This window comes from Triticum aestivum, chromosome 6A, assembly GCF_018294505.1.
Source record: "Triticum aestivum cultivar Chinese Spring chromosome 6A, IWGSC CS RefSeq v2.1, whole genome shotgun sequence".
Classification (NCBI taxonomy): Eukaryota; Viridiplantae; Streptophyta; class Magnoliopsida; order Poales; family Poaceae; genus Triticum; species Triticum aestivum.
This window is the reverse complement of record NC_057809.1, coordinates 303,217,180-303,227,065: the sequence shown is the minus strand read 5'-3', so window position 1 is coordinate 303,227,065 and position 9,886 is coordinate 303,217,180.

Sequence of the window (9,886 nt, the reverse complement as noted above, 5' to 3'; positions counted from 1 at the left end):
TCCTACACAGCAGGAAGCTTTTGAGAACATGGATACCCTCTTCAAAGCCGCCCTGCTGAATGTTCTTGACGATTCGATCATGGATTCATATATGTCGTTTGATAGCAGCAAAGACATGTGGGCTGCGCTCGAGGCCCCGTTTGGGGCCTTGGGTGCTGGCAACGAGTTGTATGTCATGGAGCAATTATGTGACTACAAGATGACTGATGATCGCTCTGTTGTTCAGCAGACTCATGAGATACAGTCACTTGCTAAGGAACTTGAGTACTTTAAGTGTGTGTTGCCAGACCAATTTGTTGCTGGGACCATCGTTGCCAAGCTTCCACCTTCGTGGAACAATTTTGCTACTTCTCTGAAAAACAAGAGACATGAGTTTTCCATTTCAGATCTCATTAGCACTCTTGATTTTGAAGACAAGGCGAGAGCAAAAGACACACGAGCTCGAGTCGTTGAGGGAGCTTCTAGTGCCCACATGGTACACGAGAAGAACTTCCAGCCCAACAAGCCCCAAAACAACAAGAACAAATCTTAGGGGAAAGGCAAGTTTGATGCAAAGAACAAGTCGTAACATTCTACCAACTTCAAGAAGAATACTCATAACGGGAAGGGACACAAACCTCAATTTTGGTAGCACCACACAAAATTATATGGCTGCATCTACCTACTGTCAACTAAACACATGGTGCTCCAGGTATTCCTACATTCGTAACTAGGTACAATAACCACGGCAAGATGGAATAAGCTTATTCGTACATTGACTTGCCGATTGCAGTGCGGAACGATCTTGTCATGTGTGGAGGAGAAAACAAGCAGTGCAGCTGAAGGTGGAAATCAACTAAGGACTTATGAAATTATATATAATCTTCCTCAGGCAGGTCAGTATCCCCTTCGTCTAGATGATCGTGTTTTGTCATGCCGAGCTATTGATATGTGCTACTGTTTTGCACCACTGTTTAAGTATAGCTATTGTTTTCCTACCTTTTCAGATTCAGGACAATGAAGATGATTTCAGTGGAACTGCACAATATGGACTGATGTTGAGTCATCTCTATTGCCTCATGTGTTTGCTGCAAATGTGTCAGTATCAATTGCAAGATGAGGCAGCTAGCTAGTTGTGGAGTTGCCAACATGCTCAAAGTGCTCGCGACATTGAGAAGAAACAAGCATGCCCAGGAAATTAATGTGTGCGCAGGGAGGCCCTTTGCTCAGAGAAGCATCGACCGATTTTCTTTATTTCCACACCTTCTCCAGCTTTGTATTGGTTATAGTATGGTGAATCATTGAGATGCATAAACATGCTAAAATTTTGTTCTTCTAAATGTTAGTATGCATACCATATCTTCTGAAGCTTAGTTTAATGTGGATGTTGACTATCCTGTGAACCTGCGCAATCTAGTAAGTATTTTGTAGGCTTGTTATTTGACACCTCACTTTTCCGCGCTACGCGACCAGTGTGAGTGTCTGCATCCAGTACCACGTCCTCTAATTTTTTTGATGCCAAGTTGAAAAAGGTTACTGATGAGTAGCCATAAGCTGGAGGCGTCTATTTTTTTCTTTCAAATGGGCAATAAGCTGGAGAGTGTCTCAGGCTGCCTCTAGCACAAGGCCCTCCAGTATGAAACACGGGAAGCCGATTGGCCGATACAAAAGCCTATCCATCTTAAAGCCCATTTGTTTTTTTGCGAGGAGAAGCCCATAATTCTTGAAGAGGGGGCGATCCCAGAAAAACCCTCCTTCCTCCTCGCTTCCACTTATACTGCAGCTCGACTCTCCCGCTTCCATCTCCCCCAATTCCCCCCACTCCTCATCTTCCTCACTCGTCAAGAAAACCCCCGCTCACCTTCTTCCTCACTCGTACAGAAAATGCCTGCTCCTCTTCTTCCACTCGTATAGAAAAACCCAGTCCTCCTTCCCCACTCGCACTGCCACTAGGCTCGTCTCTGGCTACTCTGCTCAAACCCGTGAACTCGGTGTGACGCCCGCAAGGAAAATGGAGTCGGCTGGCCCCAGCGCCAAGAAGATGAGGATCCCGCCAGCAGCGACGCCGGTTGCAGATCCCGCACCCGACAGCGGGGGGAGAACCAGTGAGCCCCCCCCCCACCCGGATCTGAGGAACCGGTAGAAGCTCCGATGGACCACATCAGCGATCTCCCGGACCTCATCCTTGAGGAGATCATCTTGCTTCTCCCCACCAAGGATTGCTGCCGCACACAAGTCCTCTCAACTCGGTGGCACCCTCTATGGCGCACCATGCCCCTCAATCTCGACTGTCATCAGATATATGTCCTTCTTGAATTTGATCTCCTTAGAGCCATCGTCTCATCTCACCAGTAGGGCCCCATTCAACGCCTCTGCATCCCGACACGCTACCTGCTATCCATACCCGGCATGATGAACGCTTGGCTAACACCCCCTGAATTGGAAAAACTCTAGCAGTTTGAGTTATACGAATACCATGAAGCCGAACACCAAGAATTTGTGTCCACGCCACTGTTGTCCATATCGTGCTCCTCCCTCCACACCGCCACCTTTTCCCAGTGCCATCTACTAGACGATCTGGTACAAATGGTTCGACTTCGACCGCTAAAAAAACTTTCGCTTGTGCTGGTTTATCTGTCGGAAGCCTCACTGCACAGCATCATCCACTCCAGTTGCCCTGCCTTGGAGCGCTTGCTGATTGTTTTGGGAGTATAAATCCCTATCAGTTGTCTCCAAATAAAGTCGCCTCACCTTAAAAGCATTGGAATTTGTTTTGAAGGACAACAGCTCATCATCGAAGATGCCCCTTCACTTCAAAGGTTGCTCCTTCATTATTGTTATAAACCTTCACAAATAACTGTCGTCTCTGCGCCCAAACTGGAGACCTTGGGTGTAATTCATGATCCGTTTAATGATCACAAGAAGTTAGTGTTTGGCTCCTCACTTTTTCATGTACCGTATATTATCATCTACACATTTGTAATCATAAGCTGCATTTTTCATTTGTGCGCATAAGTTTTATATCATCTTGGAGTACACTTTGGGTACTAATATTATGTTATATGCTCAATGAAGAGTTCGTCCATGGATAGCCTACCAATGTTGTTGGATTCTGTCAAGATCTTATATATCAGAATGTTTAGTTATGATCTGAACATAATTATTGGCTTGGTGCGATGCTTTCGATCTCTGGAGAATGTATAGATAAAGGTGATGATTTCATGCACATTCAAAGACCGTATATATCGACATACTCTTTTTTCAGACCTTACCTGTTTTCAAATCTTCATGTCTACTTAGGCACTGCGACCACATGGAGAAAAACATATAACCAATCGGTGGTGTAATAAGCACCAGGATTTTCTCAGTTCTCATGACATTCGTTTGAGTACAATAACGATGGAAGGATATGCATCCAACCAGGCAAATAGAAGCTTTGTCACATTATTCCTATTGAATGCGGGGTTACTATTGTCCATGAGGCTTAAGTTTTATAGCAAGAGATTTATCACAGACGGACACATTGAATAGCAAAAAAAGTTTCAGTTGGACAAATGGGCTTCTAAACGTGCTCGACTTCTATTTACAACAAATTGTAGCCATCCTGCAATAATTTTTTTGGTACAGGATGTTGATTTTATGGATCAGATCGATCCATTTGTTTGTGACTGCGAAAAAGAGTGGTTGGGTTAGATGTTACTGCCATGTTCAATCTGGGTTTTGTCTAAATTTGATGAACAATTAATCCTTGGGCTTTTTGTACCGTTTGTAAGCTTGATTTGCATGTTGTTGCCCTCGTACTCCCCTCCGCCTGCCACTACACTGCTGCATCTTCCATGACTCCTGTTCATTCCCGACCGAGGCCTCACCGTCGTTCTTCGCCTTGGTTTGCTCGTTGTGCCCGCTGCCATCTGGCGTTGTCAACATGGTTAACAACTGAGAGGAATCAAGAGATGATTGTACGTGGAGAGGCTGACAGTAGGGACCCACCAGGGTCATTGCATTACGCAAGAAGGTGTCACGTTATTACAAGCCAAAAAATACTTCCTCCTAATTGTTTGACAACTAGGTCCCATGCCATTGTTAATGTAGTCAATAAACGAGAAAATTACACATCGAGCGGATAACACCAGGGACCCAGCAGCTCGCCCAGTTGTTTTTTAGTTTCAGATACTGAGCTCAACTGCGCGCTATGCGGGGGCTGTGGCCCATCTAGCACATGCTTACGCTTTCATTTAAGCACATGACGAGCTGAGTTGATATCTTTTTCCTTTCTGAAAATGGCTAGCCCGGTTCTTTTTTGGAGAATACCAAAACCGAGGCCTACTTGCTTTTCTCAGCCCTGCTGGGCTGCAAATCTTTCAAGACAAGGAGGGATGTAAGTAGTTGAAATGGGCTTCCCGAGAAAATGGGCTACAAATTGTAAGAAATGGGTTGTAAATTTTTAAACCAAAGCCAACCGGCAATTATATTAAAATATCGTTTTTTATTTCTCTACTCTTATAAAAAGCAGAGTTGGTGATGATGGTGTGCCTGCCATCCTGCAATAAATGCCTCCTTATTACGCGCAAAATAATGATTCCTCCACCTGATAGCTGGGACCCACCGGAAGGGCCTCTGTCTTTCGCGAAAAAATGTCTCCCCCACCCCCCGCTGTCAGCTCGGACCCACCAACAATATCTTCGCACGCAAGTAACTGCCTCCTTATTACGCACAAAAAATGAATACTCCCCCTGCTAGCTGGGACCCACCATAGTGGGAGGCTGACTTGCGGGCCTACTAAGTTGACGGGACGGAGGGATTTGTCAACTAAGTCAATATGAATGATTCTAGCTCTAGTGACCGTACGATGTGCATCCAACGGCCATAGTGCTTCTTCAACCTCTGGTCTTCTTGCTCCAGCCGCCCAAACCAGCACCGGTCGTGCGGCCTGCTCCTGCCTCCCGTGGCCGGCTGTGCTGCCGCGAAGGCCTCACTGCCCCTACTACTCCCACCACTAGCTAGGCCATCCCTTTACTCACCCACCCCCCTGTTATTCTGCGGTGACGACAACCTCACACCACAGCCGAACCAGTGAACCCTCGTACTCCTCTCCGCATGGGCATCCACTGCCGCGTCTTCCCCGGCTCCGCGTCGTCCCCTTCCTAGGCCTCGTCGTCGCCCACCGCCTTGGTGCTCTCGGCATGGTGTGGTCAATGTGGTCAAGGAACGACTTCCATCGGACAGCTGGAGATGCTGACAGCTGGGTCCACGGCCACAGCAAGGAAGTGCCTCCTTATTACGCGCAAAATAATGATTCCTCCACCTAACAGCCGGGACCCACCGGACGGGCCACCATATTTCACGAAAAAACATTTCCCCCATGACTGCTGGGACCCACCAGCTACATCTTCACACGCAAGGAAGTGCCTCCTTATCCTGCCTGACAATCAGGACCCACCTGGTCGAAGCGTATGTACCGTTGTCATTCTGGTCACGAACGTGTATGTACATATGATTGGTTTGTCTGCAAGCTACAGCGATGAACCATGGCCGAGTAAGGAAGGGCACGTGTCGTAGTATAGGCACGCACATGTCGTAGTAGAGGCGCGCACGTAGCATGTCACGCAGTGCCGTTAATATCATGTACACGTACGTACAGCTAGGGTGCAAGAAAGTAAATACGGCCACGTGCGTATACACAAGCGGGGTCTCGAACGCCTACTCGTGCATATGTACGGCCAGGGCTTCCGTACATGGAGAGGCAACGATGACGTCATGTTCATCGGTAGCCAACCGGCTAGGCCGGAACGGAGAAACTACGTCATCGTGTTCATCAGGAGGCAACGAAATGTGTCGTGTTCATCGGGAGCCAACCGGCTTGGACGGAATAGCCGATCAAAACGAGGCCTGGCATGCCGCAGAATAGAGGAAACGGTCTTGTGTTCGACCGGCCACGGTCGAAACGGGGTCTTGTTCATCGGGAGGGGTCTGGCGTACCGCAAAAGAGAGGAAACTAACTTCTCTCGGACCTCCTATGGTCGAAACGGGGTCCTGTTGATCGGGAGGGGTGTGGCGTACCGCAAAACAGAGGAAACAGACTTGTGTTGGAGCACTACGGTCGAAATGGGGGTCCTGTTCATTGGGAGGGGTGTGGCGTACCGCAAAACGGGACTCCACGGGCTACTCTTCATCTCCACCGTTGACCTCCTCCAGCCTCCACGGGCTACTGTTCATCCACCACCGACCTCCTCCAGCCTCCACCTACGACTTTTCATCCACGGGCTCCTATTCATCCAGCCTCCACTACTCCTCCACCGGCTACTGTTCAACCAGCCCTCTCCACGGGGTCCTGTTCAACCACCCCTCCACGGGCTACTGTTCATCCAGCCCTCCACCGGCTAGTGTTCAACCAGCCCTCCACGGGGTCGTCCTGTTCGTCTAGCCCTCCACGGGGTCCTGTTCATCCACCCCCAACTGGCTCGATCGATCGGGGTCCTATTCATCCAGCGGAAACAACCTCTACTACCACGGGGTCCTGTTCATCTAACCCCCCTCCAAGAACTATTCATCCAACCCCCCAAGAATGCTCACTATTCATCAAGGGAAGGAGGCAGAAGGTTCAATTGGCTTCAGTTAGTAGCAGTAGCGAAGGAATCGCTTGATTGGGTTCAGTTAACAGCCAGATCGATCGATTGCTCAGGTTTAGTAACGCGTAGCCTGCAGTGCAATCGCTCGGGTTCAGTAGGTGAATGCCTCGCTCAAGTTCAGTTAGTGCCCAACGCCTCGCACCCACGTGCGTACGTGTACGAGAGAAACGCGCATCGCTCGGCCCCCGACCACCCACCGTAACCGGGAACGCCCCGATATTTTCCTCGCCCTCACTTCTACCACGGTTTTTTCCGTCGTGGACGCCCCAAAGAATGTCATGCAGCTGCGTCTCCAGCCCGCCCAGGACGAAAGTCCCATTATCTGTCATGATTTTTTGTGATAGAAGTAGGATCCCACCACATCTATGATGATACCGGGGTTTTCACAATTATCATCATAGAAGTGTCATAAGCATGACAAAAAAAATGTTCGGCCCAAAATGTCACGGATGTGTCTTTTTTTTGTAGTGTGCTCCAACTCCATCACCTCTGCTTCACTGGTGAAACAATGCGACCTCAGGAACCATGCGGGTCGAGGACGTATAGCTCCGCAGTCCAACTCGGTGTGATTCACGTCATCGATAGCCCCCATATAGCAGCCCAATATGTATTTCATCATCAGTTCGTAAAAGGAAAGCTGAATTAGTGCAGTGTGCATGTTAAAAAATAATTCAATTTTATATTTTATGCTAGTTAATTATATAGAAAATTTGTAATAGTTCCTGCTTTTCAGTCCATCTACTTCCCGGTCACAAGTCCAATTACTAGAAATTCAAACATGAAAATAACATCCATCTTGTTCTGGTAATCATCTTCAACCAATTTCGTATGCATCAGACTTGCATATGTTTATTAGTAGGGTAGATCTCTATTGTATAAGACGCTAGATGTTGATTTTCAATTATGTTGTGACAAAATTTTCAGTCATCTTGAGTCTGTTGCCTATATGACTTCAGATCCTTTTTCTTGTTGGTCCAGTGCATGTCCTGCAATGAGCCAGGACAGGGAAGTTGTTGCACACTGCCATCTTCATTGTCCGTCACGCTATGAGTGGCTATGGCCATTGGTCACTGTTGGTCGTCGGTCGTTCTTCTTCGCCACCTCCTGAAGGTTAGCTTCTAGTACACGGGAATGAAACACCAGACGAAGCAAAATTGATTTATCACGGGGATGGAACACCCACAACCGTAACTACAACTCTCTCTGTCTTCTCAAAGATTGAGTGTATTTGTGCTGTTACGTCTCTCTCTCTACCAATTGATGTGATTAAATTTATATTTTGATCGTTGGATCCTCGTTTGTTAAATCTAGCATGCACAAAGTTTAGAAAAGAGGCTCGAACGAATTGGGTGCACTCTACCTTTTTGTTCTTATGCTTGGTAAACCTTGTTCGGTTTGCATTGGAGAACTTGTACTGTTCCTATTGCTCTCAAGCTATATGTTTATATGCCTAAAAAGAACTTAAACCATCCTTTTTATGTTTCTTTGTTGTCAAATAGAAGCTAAATAGTTTGGACATATGCAGTAATAACATTTCTAATGGAGTAGTACACATATTTAGAACTTTAATGTAGTTACAAAACATGAATTCTCATTCCCAAAAACCTGCAAAAACATCAATTTGTATATTGACATCTGCTACCGGTCCTTTTCTTGTGTATGTTCAGCTCGACATATGGTGGTTCTTCAGATCAACATTGTGTGCTTTTTCAATTCATCTTGCAGGTGAAAAAAGGAGCTCCCTTTTAGTTCAAATGGATCCAAAAAGTGGTTGCTGCATTACATTTTAAGACCATTCTGTTGGTTTAGTCTATATCCTGCTAGTTTGGCAAACATATTTTGCATCTACTTCTGGATGGCTTCCATTTTGTGCTCCATGGGTGTTTGTTCTAATTCATGAAAGAAAGAAAATAATCTATTGCATGTGATAAGTTCATTAGATTTGTATGATTTTTTACCTATTTTGCTCCATCTTTTTCCTTGTAGATCATGATCTTGAGAGGCTTGCTATCGAGACTGAAGGTAAATTCCATTTTCCAATGGTTCTTTCAGTAGTACTGTTTTAGTCCAAGTTTAATAGGATAATGAGGATCAGTGAACTTCCAATGGTTACTTCTTATAGTTGTTCTTTGTATTACTTCATGGGTGATAGGGAGATGCACAAGTCGTTGCCGTCCACATCATCGCCACAAGGAAACACCAGCATCGCTACCAGATACACGCACATCTTTGGCACATAGGTTTTTGCACTAAAATGTTTGAACTATTGCACTGAAAGTTGTGGCCATTTAATGAAAAATCTTTTCTATAGAACCAGTTTCTAAAGTTGTCGCCGCGTGGACGCGTCCCACTCCAATGGCATGGCTTATGCTTCAGTGGCAAACAGTGGAGCCCGCTGGAGGATTCACGAGGTCGAGGACCCCCTGCTCAACAATACAACTTCTTGTTTTGTGGCCGGTCGCTCAAGGAGCTGAGTGCAGGTTGCAGTAGGTACATGAGTACTAGTATTAGGATATGTGCGGTCCCAGTAAGTACATGAGTACTAATTAGCAAGTTTGATTGCTTCTGGAAAGTGAAAATGTCATCTTGTACTGATGCATTCCAAAAATGTGTTGTGTGTTTTTAGGAAAAAAGATTGTCGGGTTTTTGGTGGCCAAGTATTATTGATATGGAGATGAATAACTATGCGGATGCACTCCTATTGTTTTTCTAGAAAAAACTAGATGCCATGTTTTACTTTATGAGCTTTGCAATTTGCATACTTCAAGTTGCTCCTACTTTATGAGCTTTGCAATTTGCATACTTCAAGTTGCTGCTTGCTCCCACTCGTGAATTGCGCAATTTCAATGGGTGTCGTTGAGCATGTTCGGAAGTATGCCCTTCGTGCAAAAGTGTGAAGTGTTGTCAGTATTTTGTATATTTCAATTGGCAGAGGCTTCATGTGATCTTATGGAGCTTTATAGATGTACTGTCATTACAGTTTTAAGGCCCTATAGTTCATTATATCATACATGTGGCCGTTCAATATGTATTACATGATCAGTTATTGGGATTTGGGAAAGAAGAACACAATAGTTTGGTCAAAAACAATGATCAGTTCAATAGTGCTCTCTCCTGCCTATTTTGGTTGATGTCCACCAACGGACAAAAATTTCATGGGAAATGTTCTATTATTACTAGCATATAAGTACAGAAAAAAGTATAACACAACGTCCCACATAAGTTTGGAAAAAAAGCCCAAACAAAAAAAACCGTGGAAATTGAAAATGGTAAACGTT